Here is a 22,164-nt window from a genome sequence, read left to right on the forward strand (position 1 = left end):
ATATGTATGATGAACGAATACATTTTAATCAGGAATTGAGAGTGTAGGAAGAATGAAGTAGCGATGTGTGGGGAAATAAAAGAAAGGGGGAGAGTATAAAGAAAAGATAAACAAAGGAAGGAAGAAAGAAGGAAGGAAAGAAAAAGAAAGGTTAGTAGCAGAACATCAAACACTAAGCAAAGACAACTGTGATCATAGTTATTTTCTTCTCTAATCATAGAAGATTTGAATTTTCTTCCTAATTAAGAAAAAATGAAAGAAGTCCATGAGTCAAAAAATCTGTTCCAGAATTACACTGGCAATAAATATTCTATGATCCCGTTGCATCCCAAAATGGGTACATTGTTGATGCAAATTATTGATGCATAATATTTTCTATTAAAGAAAGCATAATTGTGGATAGTTTTATTATTTCACAAGTGTATTTATACCTTCTGCTGCATTATTCCAGAAATACCTTTGCATCCGCAGGGGCTCCTGTCTGCTCTTGCCTCCTTCAGCTCCCCGGTGTGTAGTCCCTTCATTTTTGTCGCACAGTCCCAAGGCTGTTTGTGTGGAAGCACGATGAAGAGTCCTTGGTGCTGCGGGAGTGTTCTGTGACCCGCCTCACGGGTGGTGGCATTTCCTGTCCCTGACTTCCCACTCACCGGTGGCTGGTGGGCTCCCACGGCAGATTCAGGGAGGACACAGGCCTGTACTCAGGCAGAGTAACAGCCTCCAGCCCACAACAGCTGAAAGCCTTGCAGCGTGGGAGGGAACCTTCTGGCCTTGCACTGTTTTACGAAATAGTAGTAAACATTGGCCCACGTGAGTCACCACGGAGCAGTGGGTGACACCCGAGAGCCCAAGGGATCTACCCACACTTGGAAATAGGGAAGTTGATCATTAAAGACTCGGTTGCAACCAAACACTTAGGGAGGGTCTTAGAAATGGTCATGGACACGTGGTTGGGAGCTGCTTGGTCCATGCGCCAATGCCCATGTGGGTTGTCTCTGAGCGCACCCACACCCTCACCGTCAGGGTCTCTGCCTGGGTGATGGGAAGCTTTTTCAGAAGTTTAAACAGATGTCTTATTTTACTGACCCATCAGTGTTTCTGCACATCTGCGCATCTCAGAGGGACTTGCTTGGTAGACTGGGCTTTAGAGAGATACGTACCTTCATATCTCTGGAAGCGAGACTCAGCAGAGCTTCAGGAGGGTGGAAGGAAGTGCAGCCCGGGAGCTTTCTCCCCAACCTCCACTCCCGCCCAAAGTGCAGTCTCCAGAACACAAAACGGGTGTTACGGGCATGGAGAGCACAACTTTAGAATCCAGTGGACCTGGATTCTAACCAGTCTCCAGTTCTGCCATCAACCAGCACAAAACTGGGAATAGTAAAAAAAGCAGTATCAACCCCACCAGATTGTCTTATGTACTAAATGAAATAGCAGGAAGACACTGAAAAAATGTTCATTGCGGAGGCACCTGTCTGGCTCAGCCAGTAGACCTGTGACTCTTGATCATGAGTTGAAGGCCCCATATTGGACATTGGGCATAGAATTTACTTAAAAAAATGAAGGTCTTAGCTGACATTATTGGTTAGTAGGCCATCAGTAATAATATAAGTGCCCCCTAGTTCACAAACTCAAAATGCTTAGGCAGCTGTTGCAAGATCACATATATTTTTGTACATCCAGCTGACTTCTTTTCTCCACTGTTTTTTTTTTTAAAGGTTTTATTTATTTATTCATGAGAATACACAGAGAGAGAGTGAGAGAGAGAGGCAGAGGCAGAGACACAGGCAGAGGGAGAAGCAGGCTCCATGCAGGGGGCCCGACGTGGGACTCGATCCCGGGACCCCAGGGTCAGGCCCTGGGCTGAAGGCAGCGCTAAACCACTGAGCCACCCGGGCTGCCCTGACTTTTGTTTTAATCAGAGAAATAAGTGTTCTTGGTTACGTACCAATTGGATGATGAGGGACTTGTTTGCTTTGAAATGGTGTCAGGAAAGGTAAACAGTTGCTCTGTTCACCTCATGCAATCTAAGATTTAGGCATCTTTAAAAGAAATATTCCTAGGGGCCCCTGGGGAACTCCGTGGGTTAAGCGTCTGTCTTCGGCTGAGGTCATGATCCCGGGATCCTGAGATCGAGCCCCGCATCAGGCTCCCTGCTCAGCGGGCAGTCTGCTTCTCCCTCTCCTTCCACCCTCTCCCCCCTGCTTGAGCTCTCTCTCTCTCTCAAATAAATAAATAAAATCTTATTTTTAAAAAATAGAAATATTTTTATATCCCAATGACATTCATAGAGTTTAAAGTGAACCTCAAAAGATACTATTTTCACTTATTATTAATTATGCAATAGTCTGGGAAAAAGACAGCCAAGTATATCAAGAATCTTTTTTTTTTAAGATGTGTTTAATGCTTTGAAGAAATGTTTATTTTAAAATTTGAGAAATGGAAGCCCCTTGGTTTCCTCACAACCACAACGGGAGCCTCACTCTGGTTTGTCCACAGAAGAACCTCCCATAAAAGTGGGGGGACTCTGAAGCCATCGCTGACCGATCGCTGCAAATTGGCAAATATCACTGTGTTGGAGCTTAAAACAGTTATCTCTGACTTTCTCTGTTAGTGAGAGCTTAAGGACAATACTGAATCTACAGATGATCCAAAAATCCAGTTTTGAACATGTTTTTAAAAATCCTCAACTTCACAAAATGACAGCTGTTTGAATACCGACTGCATTTTGGGAAAGTAGGAGAGGTCCAGGGCTATTCTTAAGCTTGATGTGGGTCTCCTCGCTGAGCCACCATGAGGCTCCCGTGAAGGGCATTTGGTGTTTTGTCTCTCGTCCTGGATACTGAAGTTTGAAAATCCCCAGGAGACAGTCAGGGTCCTGCAGGCAGATTCCAGCGAGGGCCTCCTAGCGGGCATGCAGCGGTACCCTGCGCTGCGGGAACGTCCGAGGACCGTAGTGCTCTCAGGGCGCCTTGGGTATTAACACCGTTCCTCGGGGGTGTGCGTAACCCCGCAGAGGCTTCGTGCCCGGGAAGAACCATAGCTGAGCTTTCTGTTACAGTAGCACTAGGTGGGTGGAGAGATTTCATGTTCAACAAAGTCCTCACCAGAGGAAGATGAGATAACTCATGAAGCAGACGCACTGTCCTACTTCACAATAATTACTGTGTGTGCTTGTGTATACATATTTAGCTTAAGACTTCATTTTTAAATTTTTTAATTTATCAATTAATTAATTTTTAAAAGATTTTATTTATTTATTCATGAGAGACACACAGAAGCAGAGACACAGGCAGAGGGAGAAGCAGGCTCCATGCAGGGGGCCCAACACGGAACTCGATCCCAGGAACCCAGGATCAGTTCCTGAGCCAAAGGCAGATGCTCAACCACTGAGCCACCCAGGCGTCCCAAATTTTTTAAATTTAAATTCAATTTAATTAACATACAGTATATTATTAGGTTCAGGGTAGAATTTAGTGATTCATCCATTGCATATAACACCCAGTGCTCATTATGTCAAGCGTCCTCCTTAATGCTCCTCACCCAGTGAACATCCTCCCACCCGCCTCCCCTCCAGCAGCCCAGTTTCCCAGACTTAAGGATCTATATATTATTGGCTTGCCTTCCTCTCTGTTTTCATCTTATTTTATTTTTCCTTCCCTTATGTTCATCTGTTTTACTTCTTAAATTCCACAAATGAGTGAAATCATATGGTATTTGTCTTTCTTTGATTTGCCATAATACCTTCTAGCTTCATCCACATTGTTGCAGATAGCAAAATTTCATTCTTTCTTGATGGCTGAGTAATATTCCATCATATATGTGTACACACACACACTCCACATCTTTATCTACTCATCTGTTAATGGACATCTGGGCTCTTTCTATATTTTGGCTATTGTAGACATTGCTGCTAGAAATACATGCACATGAGGTGCATGTGCCCCTTTGAATCACTACGTTTGTATCTTTTGGATAAATACCTAGTAATGAAGTTGTTGGATCACAGCGTAGCTCTATTTTTAACCTTTCAAGGAAACTCCATGTTGTTTTCCAGAGTGGAAAACCAGTTTGCACCAGTTTGCATCTCCACCAGCAGTCTAAGAGGGCTTCCCCTTTCTCCGCATGCTCCCCGACATTTGTTGTTTCCTGACTTGTTAATTTTCCCCATTCTCACTGGTGTGAGGTGGGATCTCATTGTGGTTTTGATGTGTATTTCTCTGATGGCCAGTGATGCGGAGCATTTTCTCATGTGCTTGTTGGCCATGTGTCTGTCTCCTTTGGAGAAATGTCTGTTCATGTCTTCTGCCCATTTCTTGACCTGATATCTTGTTTTTTGGGGTGTTGAGTTTGATAAGTTCTTTATAGATTTTGGATACTAGCCCTTTATCCGATATGTCATTTGCAAATATCTTCTCCCATTCTGTAGGTTGCCTTTTAAGTATGTTGACTGTTTCCTTTACAGTGTAAAAGCTTTTTATCCTGATGAAGTTGCAATAGTTCGTTTTTGTTTTTGTTTCTCTTGCCTTTGGAAATGCACCTCCCCCCCCAAAATACATTTTAAAAGATGAGGAAACTGACACTAAGAGCAGTTTCCTCATTCCAAGGTCAGTTGACTAGCACAGTATTCACAGATCTAAAATCACCTCTTTTCATTTCTTCCAACTGTGGAAATTCAAGAATCAGTAATTCCCCTAAATAATCAAGAGTTTGCTATAATGCGACTGTGAGAGCGTAAACATTTTCTGACTGCTAAGTTAATGATATCTGGGTGTGAAAGGGTATTCCTATTTCCTTTCCTACACAGGGCTTAGAATTGAGTATAGCATTTCATAAAACAAATAGGATCAGATCTGAGATATTTTAGTATCATTACTATCTGACTTAGCAAAATCCACAGTTGCACTTCAAAGAAAGATGACTTCCTTTGCAAAATATTTGAAGCTCTTGAAAGTTCTTAGACTAATCTTGCCTGTTATTTTCTCTGCCACATGGTTAAGCAAATACAAAACAAATTGGTAATATGGATTTTCTGTCTTTCACATACAAATACATATCCCTGAGCAATTGGATGAATTATTAATTTATGTCCTCCAAATTGATAAGTATTTGGTTTTAATGATCTTGTTGGGTCATCAGTTTCCCTTACGTCTTAGTTCTTCACCCCAAAGACCTCCCTTTTCTTTTTATAGTCCAAATAATTCAAAATAAGTATTGGTCATCTGAATGATTTTTCCCCCCTTCATTTCAATTTCTGATCTTACTGAGCAGGATATTAATAAGCCAAGGGAAATGATGTAATAATAAGTAACTAGTGTATCTAGATCTTGCAGAGTAGTCTTGGATATTAGAACAGGCATATATAACCAATGATTCTCATGAGCATAGAGCTGCAAGAATTTTAATAATTGTGATGTTACGTTTTAGTACAAGTGGAAACAGAACAACACAGAGCCTACAATAAATCTCTCTAATTCAGAACAATTCAACTTGGCAACAAAAAAAGCTGAATTTAACATGTATTTAAAATTGTAATATTCAATAAGCCTACATTATTATATAGGCCTTAAAAGGCCTTAAAACGTTTGAAACTTGGACTTTAAAATAAACGACACATTAATAATACTGTTAATTTCCTGAATTTCTGCTTCTGCTGCTGGTTTTAGGCAGAATTTCTCATGAGTTCTCAGAGTGTGAAACAGACAAACATCTGTAAACTTCCAATCAAAACTAAAACCTCTGGGATCCCTGGGTGGCGCAGCGGTTTGGCGCCTGCCTTTGGCCCAGGGCGCAATCCTGGAGACCCGGGATCGAATCCCACGTCGGGCTCCCGGTGCATGGAGCCTGCTTCTCCCTCTGCCTGTGTCTCTGCCTCTCTCTCTCTCTCTCTGTGACTATCATGAATAAATAAATAAAATCTTTAAAAAAAATAAATAAATAAAACTAAAACCTCGATACAGTGTCTGAGTTAGCCTAGAAGTCAAGTGTTGAGTTTTAATTAGTGAACCAACAATAAACACCGTAGAACATTGTGGTAATGTTTTCCATATTCGATATTTCTTGCTGCTTGGGAGGCAAACTTTCATACTCTGTATACATCCTTGTATTGACTTGACTATAATGTGTTTCATTCTTTTCAAATAATCAATACTTACTCTTTAAAATGACACGCATATTATATTCCTATCTCGGTTTCAAAGTTCTGTTGAAATGAGTGAAATTAGACCCGGGGAGGCCCTGGTTCTCCGGTTGTTGACTTCATTCGTATCTGATCATACCAGGTACGTGTCCATAGGTGGTATTACAAGCAACTCATTGCAAAGATGCCCTGCCCCCCTACCCCCCAAAGAGTGACATTACCCAGGGGATTTGGGATAGGGAGCACAGCAGGACAGTGATGGCCACATCGGCATCATTTTGGCACTAGGGAGTCCTACCATTTCATGGCCTTGGTGCCAGAGGACTGAGTTCACCGAAAGATACTATGAAGTTTCCTGTCCGATCCACAATGTGCATCGAGGGATAAGTCCTAGAAGTTGTATACAATAAACTGACCATTTGGTAGAGACTGTTGAATGCCTCTTCTCAATAATTCTGTTTTGAAAATATATTTTTTAAAAGATTTAATTTATTTCTTCATGAGAGACACATAGAGAGAGGCAGAGACACACCCAGAGGGAGGAGCAGGGTCCCTGCGGGGAGCCTGATGTGGGACTCAATCCCGGGCCCAGTGAGCCGAATGCAGATGCTCAACCGCTGAGCCCCCAGGAGCCCAGGTGTCCCTTGAAAAGAGTTTTCAAGAGTGTTCTGCTCCTCTTTAGCTTCCCATAAACCTTTCCCCTTCTCAGCCCTGTCCCTCTTCTGCGTGGGCAGTATCCCCCCGTGCCCTCCGGGACCTGGAGGACAGGCCCTGCCCGCCTCCCTGGGCAGCAAAGCCGACCGCCGAGCCGCTCCGGGCAACGCAACTGCACTGCGGCCTGTGGACCACCAGCCGTAGCCTTAAAGAAAAGGATTTATCTCAGATGCTGAATTATGAAGGAGTATTGATTGTAGGAGTGGAAATATCTAGACGATTATATCTTTTTTTTTCTTCTGGACAAATGCTACAGCGTGGAGAAAGGCTTCACCTATTTATTTTGAATACAGTACCTTGTGTACGCCGCGTGCATGCAAACTCTTAAATGTTACCTTTTTTTCACCCCTTAGAAATAATAATCTCGGGAAAGTCAATAAGAAAGTTGTAGATCATGACTGACGCTAAGTAAGTCGAACTGCATTGGGCGCTTAGCCACGCTCACACAAAATAATATTTTAATTGGCTAAGCTAATATTTGATCCAAGTTCATAAAAGTTTGAAGTCAAATAATTAAATGCAAATACAGTCTTCATCCCAAAGACGATAAGAATGCCTTTAAGCTAATATTTTTAACAAGAACTGTTCGACAGCGTTCTCTTGTAAATTTTATCATACCTGAGGCAGTTTTCCTCATTCGATTAGCTGGAAAGCTGAATTTATCCCGAGGCAAACCAGACATCTAGTACGGGCTAAATTCAACAACTGGAGCTTAAATTTGGCTTAATATATCCCCACTTGGATCTGCCTGTTTAATTCTCTTTCATATGATAACGTTGGTTTATTCATAGTCTTCACTTGCCACCTGAACAAACTGAACCTCATATCTTATTCTCAGAGAATAAGAAAACTTTGCAAAAACCACAAAAGTCCCTGGATGGAAATCAAATGCAAACTTAGGAATCAAAAAACTGTGTCAGGACGTGACTACAAGAACGGAGGGAAGAGCTTTCCTCGCAGAAGGACTGCTTTTTATGAATGTGGACATTTTATATTCTAAGGGGACAGATGGTCCTAAAACCAGAGAAGGACCCTGGCCTGCAAGGCCGGCCGGGGCAGCTGCACCTGTGGGTGTCACGCGCTGCAAAAGCTACCTATTGCCAAACGTTGTATATATTTGCCCTTAGTAGTAAGTCGGTTTTGACACCGGCTTCATTTGAAATTGCGGGGGAGCCAGACCATTGCCTCATCCCAGGCCCCTTCAAATGTTGTTTCCCTGACTCCAAATATTCAAGCAGTTCCCAGCCAGAGACCTTATATTTTGCCTTTCATTCTCCAAGCGGTTTAATGTGGTTTTTGCGATCATCTGCTATGGAGAGGTTGATGAAACCTAGGATCTATTTTAATTCATGTTTTTAAAATAACTCTTTTTAGTAGAGCCTTCCTTCCTCATCTTTATCCCCAAGACTTTTGGAAAACAAACTGCAAATTCATACTTAGGAGGAACATGTGAAGATGTCTGCTGTCCGCTGAGGCGGCCCCTCCACACGGGACAGCCTGACAGGTGCAGAGTACCGCTCCGTAACACCAGACAAACCCCGTGGTTCCCCTTCTAAGTCCTTCAACTCCATTTTGAATCAAATTAGACTTTTTGTTTTTTTTTAAGATTTTATTTATTTATTCATGAGAGAGACAGAGGCAGAGGGAGAAGCAGGCTCCATGCAGGGAGCCCGACGTGGGACTCGATCCCGGGACTCCAGGATCGCGCCCTAGGCCAAAGGCAGGCGCCAAACCGCTGAGCCACCCGAGGATCCCTTTTTTCTAGAGATAAATTATGGGAAATGTGTTCTCCTGTTCTGTTGGACGTTGGTTACGAATGTGACAAGGTGAGGAACTCTAAAACTACTTAAGCGTTGAATAGCTGGGACTGTTGGCACATATAAGGGCTCAGTATCTTGGGGGGGGTTAATTTGCATATGCTTTATATTCATGGGAGCTTCATTCACATTAGCAAGCCTAACAGTACATGTACTGGGCGACTCGTGCACGTGGTGCTGGACTCACGTGCTTGGGAGATAAACGTGGGACGGGATCACTGCATTTCGAGGGACCACAGCCCAGTGGGGCACGCGGGGTGCACACCAGTGCCCGGAGGAGCTTGCAGAGCCAGAGGGGAAGATTGATGTGTGGATAGTGTGACAGCACGTTCTTTCATTCGACCAGCGTGAAACAGCGTCTAGGCACTGGGCGAAGCCTGGGCAGGAGGTGGAGGTCACCGTTAACAAGGTAGACCTGTCCCTGCTCTCAGAACTGACCGCCGGACGACCTCTGGGATAGGCAAACGGAGTGTGCTACACGACCAACCGACGGGCTCCCAGGGGGGCTTCCTGGAGGCAGCGATGTACTGGCTCCTGAGAGATGCGGGCCCAGTGATCGGCGTAGGGTTTTTTTTTTTTGTCATAAAAACGTGAATTTTTTTTTCTTTTACAATGGTCCCAAAAATATCTTTATTTTTTTCCAATTCAGGATTCAATCAAAGAGAGTACATTACATTTACTTGTTATATGCTTGCTTGTAACCTTTAATCTACAGTAATAACCTCATGTCTCTTTAAATGACATTATATGACATACTCCAGTAAAGCCATCAAGGTATACAAATTTCTTTTTGTGAAGGTTTTTAATTACAGATTCAATTTCTTTCAGTCAAATATTCAGATTGTCTAGTTCCTCTTTTGGCAATTTTAGTCATTTTTGTCATCTTAGTGCTCTGAATCTGTCAAAAGCTCTTCTCTTCTTCTCATTCTCCTCTTCTCCATCCAGCTTTCCTCTTCTGGAATGGACAGTCACCTCTAGGAAAAAGTGGCCCAAACACCAGAATCACATTTTCTGGGTTTACTTATGCTTCCAGGTCTCAACCCCATAATTCTTCATTGCTTTGGTAGACTCTATTTGTTTTGCAGCCTGCAATATATCGTTTAAGTCTTCATTTACACTTTGTATCTCACTCTTCTCCAGTTTTTCATTCAAAAATTTTACTATCTTCTTCCACGTCACGTCCAAATCTAGAATTTGTTCATGAAGTTTAGACCACTTCACCTTTAAGTCAGCCACTTCTTCATTATAATTATCTTGCTTGGTGACATTTGAAAAGGAGCACAAAGTCCTAGGAAAAGAACTAGGCCAGGAGAACGAAGAGGGGCACCGTGGCTCAGGACTTGAGTGTCTGCCTCCAGCCCAGGCCGTGACCCTGGGGTCCTGGGATTGAGTCCCGTACTAGGCTCCCTGCAGGGAGCCTGCTTCTCCCTCGGCCTGTGTCTCTGCCTCCCTCCCTGTGTCTCCCACAAATAAGTGAATAAAATCTTTTAAAAAATAAAGAAAATGAAAACTGGAAAGACTGAGCTCAGTTTTAGACATGGGGAGTTTGAGATGCCCACTCGCCCCGGGGAAGAGTGGCCCAGTTCGCAGCTGTGTCGACAGCACCGGAGCGATTCTGCAGCCCTCAGTATGGGTCGCTGAGGGAGCTGGCGAATGTGTGAAACATAGTTAAAGGTCCTACACATAGAAAAGTCCACATGATTCAAGAAAAACAGGCAGGCTTGGCACTACAGTCAGAGCACGCAGCCAAAATTCCCTTTTGAATCTTTCCCAAGAAAACACAATACATAATGGACTTGGTGCTTTTTGCTCACTGTTGTGAAATAATTCCACGAGAAATAAAAATAAAGTCTGCCGTGAATTTGCTACGGAAGAAGAGTAGTATGTCAAAGGCAAAAAAAAAAAAAAAAAGAGAGAGAGAGAGAAAACAAAAAGAAAAAAAGTTTTGGTTTAGGGCAAAGTGGCTTTTAATCAAGAAAACTGTTCATTCCTCACATGTTTACCGGGGTCCCGCCCACCCCTGATCCATGGGGGGGAAGTGTTCTGAGACCCCTAGACGTGAATGCTGCAAACTATGGATAGTACCAAACCCTTACATATACTACATTTTTTTCTAAAAATGCATACCCGTGATAATGTTTCATTTCCAAATTAGGCGCAGTAAGGGATAAACAACAATAGCTAATGATAAAGTGGAATAATTCCAACAATACACGGCCGTCAAAGTCGTGTGACTGGGGTCTTCCTCCGTCTCAAAATACCATGCGGCTCCCGGTCGCCCTTCTTCCCGCGACGATGCGGGGTGATGCAGGTGTCGGGGGGACATGCGAGGTGGCCGGCACGGGGACACTGCTGTCGCAGGAGCTGTAGGATGATGCAGCCCCCAGGTGACGGGACGCGAGGTGGCCAGCACGGGGACACTGCTGTTGCAGGAGCTGCGGCGGGCAAGGAGCCACCTGCTTCCAGGCCGTGGCCCACTGCGGAGCGGAGCCTCGGAGGCCGGGGAAGGCCCAGGGCCCGACGCTCGGAGGTAGCCGGCAGTTTGAGAAATTCGAAGAATCCACAGTCCAGTCCCTAAACGAGCAGCGGGGAGGCCGCCGGGCTTAGGGAGGGAGGGGAGCGGAGCCTGGGTCGTGCCCTGGCTGGGCCGCGGGCTGCGGGCGTCCCGGGTGGATGCGCTGGCAGCCTGCGGCCTGTTGCCCCGGGTGGCCTGCCTGTTGCCTCAGTGCTGCTGCCCGAGCCTTCATTGTACCGAGTCGAAACCCTCACAGCCTGTACTCCGGTTAACATTTTTTAATTGTGGTGAGGGGCACCCGGGGTTCTGGGGCTGAGCGTCTGCCTGTGGCCCAAGCCGTGACCCCGGGTCCCAGGATCGAGTCCTACGTTGGGCTCCCGCAGGGGGCCTGCTTCTCCCTCGGCCTGGGGCTCTGCCTCGCTCTGTGTGTCTCTCGTGAATAAATAGGTAAAATCTTAATTTTTTTTTTATTTTTAAATTGCATTGAAATACACATAACAGAAAGTGTATTATCTTAACCACCTGCCAGCGTACAGTTCAGGAGTGTTCAGTACATTTACGTTCTTGTGCAGCCAACCTCCCCAACGCTTTTCACCTTTGCAGAACCAAGACTCTGTACTTCATAAGCAACAACCCCCATTTCCCCCGCCCACCCCCCACCCCCAGGTCCTGGCAATCGCCATCCTACTTTCTATGAATTTAACTCTCAGGTGCCTCAGACAAGTGGAATCACATGGTATTTTTCTTTTTGCGACTGGCTTATTTCACAAAGCACGATGTCCTTGCAGCATCTGTTAGAATTTCCCTCCTTCTTAAGGCTTCTTAGTATTTTGTTGGATGTGTAGACCACGTCTTGTTTAGCCATCCTTCGGCCAAAGCTTCTTTCTGCCTTTTGGCCATTGTCAACAATGCTGCTATGAACCAATATCGGAATACAAATATCTCTTTGATATATTATATACATTTTATTTTATTTATTTTAAAGATTTTATTTATTTATTCATGAGAGACACACAGAGAGACAGAGACACAGGCAGAGGGAGAAGCAGGCTCCCTGTGGGGAGCCTGGTGTGGGACTCGATCCCAGAACCCTGGGGTCACGCCCTGAGCCACACAGGCATCCGTATCATATATATTTTAGAGAAAAATAAGGCAGAGTGAGGACACAGAGTGTGATAGAGTGAGGCAGAGCTTTTGCAGAGGGAGTGGCCAGCAAAGACTTCTTTGAGGCCAAAGTGTAGCGAGGCCATAAGTCCTGCACCGGGTGAAGAAGCATGCAGAATAAGGAAACAGCAGGTGCAAAGGTCCTACGGCAGAAGGAAGTCGCGGTATTGAAGAACAGCAAGACGACCAGTGTGGCGGGAGAGGAGTGAGGCAGGCAGGTAAGGAGGGTTCCCGAGGTAGGCGAGGATAAAGGATCTTGGTTTCCTTCTGAGGAGGAACTGTGTGTAAACTCACGGACCAGCGTTTTGTTCAAAGTAGGTAAGTACGGCCTGGGTCTTCAGTTCCATGTTCTGTGCACCCAGGGATGGACGCCTGGCGCGTGTCGGGCTGCAGGAGTTGGTTGCACACTTGAGCCAGCTTTGCTCCCGTGCGTGCAGCAGCTCCGTCATTCCTCGTGAAGGAGGGAGCTGCTTTAACGTCCATGAGTTCGGTGCTGTGTTTCTTTGGGCGCGTTGTGTCAAAGCCTAGCTGTGTACTGAACAACGTTTGAAATGATTAGTCGGGGGATGCCTGGGTGGCTCAGCGGTTTAGCGCCTGCCTTTGGCCCAGGACGCAATCCTGGAGTCCTGTGATCGAGTCCTGCGTGGGGCTCCCTGCGTGGAGCCTGCTTCTCCCTCCTCCTGTGTCTCTGCCTCTCTCTCTCTATGTCTATCATAAATAAATAAATCTTAAAAAAAAAAAGAAAGAAAGAAAGAAAGAAAGAGAAAGAAGAAAGAAAAGAAAGAAAGAAAGAAAGAAAGAAAGAAAGAGAAAGAAAGAAGAAAGAAAGAAAGAAAGAAAGAAAGAAAGAAAGAAAGAAAGAAAGAAAGAAAGAAAAGAAAGAAAAATGATTGGTCACTTGGGCCCAAAGCCACCTTGGAGAATTGACATACTTTGCAGACGTTGAGCAGAAAAGCTGGTGATGGCCTAATGGGGTGATTGCAGGGTACTGCCTGTGCCTGTTGGTTGACGATCCAGTATCTTCCTTTCATGGTCACCCACTCGCGGGCTGTTAGGGCTGTTAGGGCCACAGGTGACAGTAGAGACCATGGCCCACTTGAAGTTCCCAGGTGAGGAAGACGTGAGGCCCCAAATAGTGACACGCTCATGATCTCACAGAGACAGAATTGAGACCCAAAATAAAGACATTTAATTAGGGAGAAATTTAAATGTTCTCTGCCTCTTGGGGATGACATAGCATGAACAAAAAAAATTGACAAAAGGGCAGGCACTGCTCCAGGTGACATCCTTGATGGGACGATATTTCCCGAGCCTGCGCTTCTCTGGCAACCATGTGTGAGGCTGGGGAAACTGGACTTCGAAATCAGTACAACCGAATGAAAATTCTTTATCTGAAATTTCAGAATCGGTTCCATTTTCTGGAATATTCTTTGTGATTGAGGGTGGAATAAACTTCCAAGTAGTCGCTGTGCCTTCCATTAATTTTGGAAAATTGCAGCGTCAGAGATGGTTCTTTCCATGAAACTTCATGGCAGGGAAGATGAGCAGATGGCTGTTTGGGATGCATACTGGAAGCAAATGGATTAATCCGCAAACTTTAAGATTTTATCAGTATGTTTTATTGGTAAAATTTTCAGATTTTATCATTAAAATGCTAAGAAATAATGCCTTGTGTGAGTATGTAATACTCGTACATGTTTAAAGTTTATTTGTGTTTAATTCATATTTTACTTTTCCGGGATCCTAAGAGACTAAGAGAATTATTTCCCATATTTTGCAGATAGAAACACAGGCATGGAGGGATTGAATGACTTGCTTGACAGGGCTGGTCAATGAGATTAAATCAGTCCAAATTCCTTTTGAATGATATTATTATAATCACAAAACCAAGTGCTTCTTTAACTATGTAAATGGAACCCTACTGAACCCTTTTTCCAAAATGCCAGCTATGAAGCAGAAAGACACTGTTATTTCTTAGCGCCTCCACCTCAGAGTCCCAGTGGAAAGGGCGGCGCAGGGATTGCCCAGAAAAGACCCCATGACACTCAGTCGTACCCTGCCTCCGTGGCAACTGCGATTTATAACAATGATCTGTGGCACTGAAGATGTTAGAATTCCTTCAGCATCATCAAGGATAAATTAAGGGATGAGCCATATCGATATAAATGTCAATAGCATATTATTTCGTTCTAATTCTCTGGAAACCGCTCATGTATTATGAGACCCTTTAGAAAATGAACTGTTTGATTAACCAGGACATCCCATTCTCCATCCTCAGCAGGTGGCAGATCCCGGCAGGACTGGCCCCAGGGTTCGAGAGCTCTAGAGCCAGGGAGCCGGTTACGATTCCGGATCTGCGTCTTAGTAGCTGAGGACGGAGTTACATGACCTGTGTAAATCTGTTTCTTTATCTGGACAGTGAGGAGAACACTACCTTCCCAACAAGATCCTTTACGGTGTTAAATGAGGAAACACGTAGAAAAGCCTGTGCACATTGACCAGGGCTTGGAAATGGTAGCTTCTCCCTCCCCGCGTCTGGCTTACTTTGAGATCTTAGAAAAGCTATTTAATCTCTGAGTCTTCATATCAAAACACCTGTAATACCTTCTCAAGAAAGAATCTTTTAAAAGTTAGCCTTCTCCAGAATCCCACCACTAGGCCCCTTTCTCTCTCTAAACATTTTCTCACCAACCCCTAGGATTTCATCCTACCCTGGTCCGTTGAGGAGTCCCGAATCCAGGCCACCAGCCAGGCCTCTCTGCTGAGATCTGGACCCTCACTTCCTGCCGTTTCCTCCGTATCTACTAGTTGCCTAAAGTTCAACATGGCTTTACCTAGACTTTTTTTTTTTTAATGTTTTTAATTTTATATAAGTCTTTATTCATTTATGAAAGACACACGGGGGTGGGGGCAGAGCACAGGCAGAGGGAGAAGCAGGCCCCATGCAGGGAGCCCAATGCGAGACTCGGTCCCGGGTCTCCAGGATCACGCCCTGGGCCGAAGGCAGATGCTAAGCTGCTGACCCAGGCGTCCCTTTACCTAGACTTTAAATACCGCCCTCTCATAGGCTCTTGTGCCTCTTGCCAAAAGGAAAGCCACCACCCTCCTCCCTTGACAGACACTCAGAAGTCACCCAGGACCTTCACTGTCTTCCCACTCTCGATTAATACGAGGCTAGCAAGCCCCGATGTGCCAGCCATCGCTGCTGCCTTTCGAGTCCATCCCAGCCCCATGGCCCAGTGGGCTTCTCCCCTCGATTCCTGGGACAGCCTCCTGACTGGCCCTGCCATGAACTGCCGCCCCTGCCCCTCCTGCCTATACCAACCCCTTCTCCACACCTGGGAGAGCACTCTTTCTAAATCAGAGGGCTGACCGTTCCCTTCTTAAAGTCATTCAGGGCTTCTGTGTTGCTTTCAGAACAAAATGCAGCCTCTTTGTGACATGTGATGTCCTTCCATCTGGAGCTCTATGGCCCACCCTTATCCCGCCCCTCTACTCTCCTCCTGCCCCGCAGTTAAGTCCCTTTACCGTGTTCCAAGAACCTCTTTGTGCTCCCCGTCCCTGAAGCTTTGCCTGTAGGAAACTTCCTGCCCCACATTCCTGGCCTTTTCCTCCATGTGCTGCCCAACGCACTCTGATTCATTTCTCAAGACCCCTCAGTTGTGACTTCCCCCCGGGAACCCTTCTTATCCCTCAGGCCCTGGGTCAGGTGCTCATCCTGAGTGTGCCCAGGGCACCCACTGCTTCCTCTAGTACATGAAATAAACTACTTGACACAGAGATCGTGGGTTTTATTACCACACGGGTGCCCGTGTCTTTAATACCCGGCACAGGGCTGTCACGGTGAATGGATGAGCGAATGAATGGATGAGTGAATGAATGAATCCATATACTGCACATACATAAAGGTGTAAGATGATCAATAATGCATGTTAGCGTGCCTTGGAAGCTCCGAAGCACCCGGAGTTGTAAGGGCTTGTTCTTTCTGTGTACATAAATAATGCATATGCTACTTGTCCGCAGTCCTGCACGCGGCTCCTGCCAAAGAGTTGCATTTTCTTGTTAGCAGTTTGCATATGAAGGCACTGAATCATATATATTCTGGTTGCTAAAAATAGCTCTCGGGTTAATCAGCATACGTGCACAAGCACGTTGTTGGAGGGGACTTAGCAGTGATGAATTTAAAATCCTGAGTTGGAAGTTTTGCTGCAAACAGGATAGAATTTAATCTTGGACATCAGCACTAAAAACACCTTGTCCTTGCTTCTCCAACCCCTACAGGGCCCTCACTCTTTTGTCAAGTGAACTTTGTTCATGGGAAAAGAATTGGCAGATTGCTCTCAAAGTTCTTAACGAAATTAGGCGTATAAATTATTTAAAGAGAGCCCTTTAAAGCATAATTTTAAAAATTAATCCCTCACAGAAAAATCCTTTCCTTTCTCTGTTCCTGGCTTATCAAAGGAGGAGGGTCTTCTGAGGACAAAGTGTATACCAATTTACGGATCGTCCTCCTTCCACAAGCCTCAAGGAAAAGAAGCGTTCTCCAGGTGCAAAGTGGTACCTCTTTTCCCCCCACATTCGTATCTTTTAAAGGGCAAGATAAAATTGTTTTCCCATATGTGGAAAATTAACAAAGGTAATTATCTTCTCCGCAAAAGACAGCACACTCCATTTGAGCCCCCAGCGCCCCCAACTCCCCGGCCCCCTTGCTCTGCAAAGGACCCATCCCTGGGAAAAAAAAAAAAAAAGTGCTGAACAGGAAGATTTACAGGCTGTGCCATGTGGCAGGTTCCAGAGAGGCAGAAATCAGTATCCTCCGCTTCAGAGTGTTGTGTATGACTGAGAAGCCAGCACTGTAATATATTCAAGAAGACCTAAGGGTTTACTTTCCAATAAGGGTGGAAAAAATCTGAGCATGCCACTGTGAGCTTATCGTAATGCTGCTTCATATAAAAAGTTGGTAATTAGTCCCTGAGTGAATAAAGTAGAATAGATGATAAGAGATTGATACTTAGAGGAGGAGCACAAAATGCTTTTGCTGGTCATCAAAATTTAAAGGCCATAGAGAAAGGGTTGGGGAGGCCTCTGTCTGTTTACCTACAATTTCTGACTCTGAATTTGCCATGATAGAGTTCATTAACTTGTATATTTTAAATTGCATTAAAATGCAGCTTATATAAATTTCAGCGGAGAATCTGGAGGGTCAAATCTGCCTCTCTGGTACCTGCCACATGGACTTTTTTGAGATCCAGCCTAAGACACCTCAGAAGAACTGGTGCGAAATTTGGTTTCCCGGCAATCTTCCCTCTTCCAGCTGAGTCTTTCTAAAATCCGAATATGGTACAAACGGTGTTCAATATGGGAACTGAACAGCATATCTCAAAAACATATCTCCAGATAATGGAGGGCTCCAGAATATGTAGCAATTTTTCCAAATTCTGATTTCTCATATAATTTAATATCTGTTCATTCTTGAATTTTTGGTGTTATAGATGAATTTAGACTCCTAAGTATGCTGGCCGCCATTCATTACTTACTGTGGAATAGGGCTTGATTTATAGGAGGAACATCCCAGAGAAAGTGCTTAAGATTTTAAATGTATTTCATGCGTGAATTTTCACAAAAGGACATGACTAAGCGTAAAAACTAGTTTCATGAGGTGCCTGGGTGACTCGGTTGGTGAAGCATCTGACACCTGATTTCAGTTCAGGTCATGATCTCAGGGTTGTGAGATCAAGCTCTGAGTTGGGATCCGTGCTCAGTACGGAGTCTGCTTGAGACTTCCCCCTCCCCCATTCTCTCTCAATCAATCAGTGAATCAAATCTTGTTAAAAAACGAATTCCATGAGTATTGTGAGAGCACACTTTACTTTCTGGACTCTTGCTAAAAAGTAAATACAAGTGAACTACAGAAAAGAGGAATTTGGCACTTACCTTCTCTATTGCTTTTAAGGCCTTAGGAACCATCTCGACCTTAGTAGAGAAACTAAGGTCCGCCTCCCAGGCCAAAGATGAAGTGCAGGAGCTCAGGATTCCAAATCCACATGAGGACGTGGGCGCATTTCCCTCAAAGCTAAACTGACCAGTAAAAATCCTCATTAGCAAAACATGTAAATTAAGGCTTGATTATTCAGACCGCAGAAGGATTCACGCAGGATTCTTTAAATAGAAAACACTATCCCATTTTAAATATTTTATTTCAGGGAGAAATCTATTGTATAAATCAATTTTTGAAAGCCAGTTTTGAATTAGAAAAAGGCAGGGAATTGGCTCATAGGATACTTAACAATTTAAATGTAATAGGTAATGTCACAGTGATATCAATCTTGGACAAATACATCAATAATATAAAGCAAACATTAATCGGAGAACTCTCCGGGGATGCTTTGGCTAATACAGAGTCCTCACGCCAAGATGCCCACAGTCTACTAGGGAAATGGACTAAAGCAGTGCAAAATGCAGCGAGAGGAATTGAGCGCTGAAAGTAGAGTCAACTGGCGGAGCAATGATCCGTCAGTAAATGGGAGTAATTCAATAAGAATCTTTTTCTTTTCTTTTTTTTTTAAACCTTATATAGCTTAGACATCAGGATCGTTGATAACCAAATTACTACAAATTGTCTCTATAGACCGAGAAACAAAATAGACATTCACTAAGTACCTTTGGGGCAATTAGCAGCATAACTTTTGTTAGATTCAGCGAGAAATTCTTAGAAGTAGCTTAATGGGGGCAGCCCGGGTGGCTCAGCGGTTTAAGGCCGCCTTCAGCCCAGGGCGTGATCCAGGAGACCCAGGATTGAGTCCCACGTTGGGTTCCCTGCATGGAGCCTGCTTCTCCCTCTGCCTGTGTCTCTGCCTCTCTCTCTCTGTGTCTCTCATGAATAAATAAATAAAATCTTTTTTAAAAATAGCTTATGGGAAAATTAAATCAGTCGTGTGAATTAAACTCTGATGAACTTTAGAGGAAAATTATATATAGGGCCAGAATATGGGACTCCTGTATACTTATTCCAGAAAGAAAATGGCATATATTTTAAAACTTTTAGGGGAAAGGTACCAGTTTGGGCCAGCGTTTATAGAAATTACCCGGCACATGCTAATCTGAAGACTTTAAATGATCATTCTGTGATAACTGTAAACACATAAACAAGGACTAATGATCTAACCTTTATTTTATGTTTTTTTTTTTAATTTTTTATTTATTTATGATAGTCACACAGAGAGAGAGAGAGAGAGAGAGAGGCAGAGACATAGGCAGAGGGAGAAGCAGGCTCCATGCACCGGGAGCCCGACGTGGGATTCGATCCTGGGTCTCCAGGATCGCGCCCTGGGCCAAAGGCAGGCACCAAACCGCTGCGCCACCCAGGGATCCCTATTTTATGTTTTTTAACAGGTTTCTTTTTCTTAACAGAGTGGCATGATTTACCACAGAAGGTAGAACCTAGTTCTCAAAAAATACATTTATTGCAAAAAGAAAGTTTCAAAAACAACTTTCTAAAAAGACTGTTACTCATTTATCTTCCATTTCTATACTGTGCAAATTCCTACATCCTCCCTATTAATCTCTATGACTGTTGTTGGCTTTCCTTGCTTGTGAGAGTGTCTTTCACTGTAGCATAAAGTAATGCTCCACTCCAGTGGTTTTGCTGGACTTGGGTTTAATTCACTCTAATACAGAAAGGTGCTTGTTTTCCTTTTCAACTTCTAGTCGTATGTCAGAGAGAAAGGTGAGTTCTCTTTTCAAGCTTGGGTGAAGGGTCAAAAGAAAAAGCATCAAGAAATTTTGCCAGAATTTAGATGAACAATTTTTATCTTTTTAAAGATTTTATTTATTTTATTATTTGACAGAGGGGAAGAGAGAGAGTGAGAGCGCGAGCACAAGCAGGGAGAGTGGCAGGCAGAGGGAGAAGCAGGGTCCCCGCGGAGCAAGGAGCCCGATGTGATGCTGGGCTCGATCCCAGGACCCTGGGGTCATGACCTGAGCCGAAGACAGCCGCTTAACTCACTGAGCCACGCGGGTGCCCCCAGATGAGCTATTTAAAAATTCTATTAGCTCTCTGCCGTGAGCCTTTACAAAGGACCTGTACCCACAACCAGAATGTGAGCCCGTGAGACAACATGCACCATGGGGGACAGAGCTGGCGAGAAGCTAAATTCTGTCCTAGAGACTGGCGGTGCTGTTTTTCCAATTGCTGACATTTTGTGATTCTGAACCGAATGTAATTATCAGTACTTCTAATAATTTATCAGGACTTCTAAATAATTTAAGATCATTCTTAAAATCTTTTAAACCCGATGGAAAGTGTTAACTGTAAAGTGGGACGTATGTAAAAAAAAAAAAAGAAAGAAAGTTGGGTGGACAGCCTGCCTGCCTGTTTAAAGGCCGCAAGAAGGCTCGGTTCCAAATAAGGCAGCATTGCCTGTTGGTACAGCTCGTTAACCATCACTTTTTTTTTTTTTTTTTAATTCACCCATTGCACTTTGAAATAGATTGTGGTATCCAGTGCTCACACTATGTACCTATTTCAGTACGAATTCCTCACTGTTTTTAATTTGGGACAGAGACTTGGGGGGATGGGGAAGGGGACATGTGTTTAATGCAAAGTTATGGCTCCGAATATAAACACTAAAATCATCCCAGACATGTTTAAATACTAAATCCGAGGTAACCATTTCGTGTGGGTTTCCTTTTTTTTTTTTTTTTTTTTTACTTTTTTATTTGAGTATAGGCGTGCAACTAAAAGTATTTGCAGAGGGGCACCGGGGGGCTCAGCGGTGGAGCGTCTGCCTGTGGCCCAGGCCATGACCCCGGGGTCCCGAGATCAAGTCCCGCATCGGGCTCCCCACAGGGAGCCTGCTTCTCCCTCGCCCTGTGTCTCGGCCTCCCTCTCTGTGACTCTCGTAGATAAATAAATAAAATCTTAAAAAATAAAAAAAGTATTCGGAGATCCCAAAGTGGACACGCACGTTTGTGCAGGCTACATCGAACCGCCACGTTGAGAGCCAGAAGTATCGGGTGTGAGTTACTATGGTAACTAGTAACAGAGTTTAGTGCGCTTAACCTTTTAATCATGGTATTATGTGGTTTTCTTCAGAATCACTCTTATTTATTTTTGTCCAATTAGAAAGTAAAACAGGGCCGGAGGGGTGCTGCATCTGTTTACTTTCCTAGCATGGATGGATGTAAACACGTGTATCTATCTGTTTTTTTCCGGAGTCTTCTATATACACACTATGTAAAAGTCGTAGTTAACATTAAATAAACTCCAGAAGAGAAAGGTCCAACATAACTGGTTTCCCGTGTTCATTGTCTGTGTATGGATTTGTGTATGTGTCAGTCTGTCCGCTTTTGACTCTGTGTTTCCCCCTCATTCAATATTTATGAGGACCTCTAGGGCAGATGACCTAAAACAGCTGGATGATCACCGGAGTTAGGCTGAATGAATCGCCCACGTCCCTCTTCTCTGGATGAGGGACCCCAGACCAGAAGAAAAACGAGGAAAGGAAAGTGTCAGACCCTCCGTTCAGGTTAAAGGGCACCGGCCATCCTGGCGCGGATTCTGGCAAAAGGACAAGGCTTTCATTTGATAAAGATCATTAGTCACTGAGATATATATTTTAGAGGGTTCCCAGTAGCGAATATTCTTCGGCAGTCACTGGAGTGTACCAGATGGTTCATTAGCATAGGCTAGACAAGTCAAAGGCTTTCAGAATCATTTAGAAAATGTCAAACAGAAACAAGAACCCTGTCACTTTTTATTAGAATTAACTACATCATACCCTGGACACAGATTTCACCTTGGGTCAGAAAAATTAATACAG

At 44.1% G+C, this 22,164-nt stretch overlaps 1 protein-coding gene across 5 annotated transcripts in view; it reads left to right on the plus strand.

Moving 5' to 3' along the window:
* Positions 1-22,164, plus strand: part of NR5A2 (nuclear receptor subfamily 5 group A member 2) — a 138,857-nt gene that overhangs the window by 112,910 nt on the left and 3,783 nt on the right. The gene's annotated exons all lie outside the window — the stretch shown is intronic.

Source organism: Canis aureus, chromosome 6 (genome assembly GCF_053574225.1).
Source record: "Canis aureus isolate CA01 chromosome 6, VMU_Caureus_v.1.0, whole genome shotgun sequence".
Taxonomy (NCBI): Eukaryota; Metazoa; Chordata; class Mammalia; order Carnivora; family Canidae; genus Canis; species Canis aureus.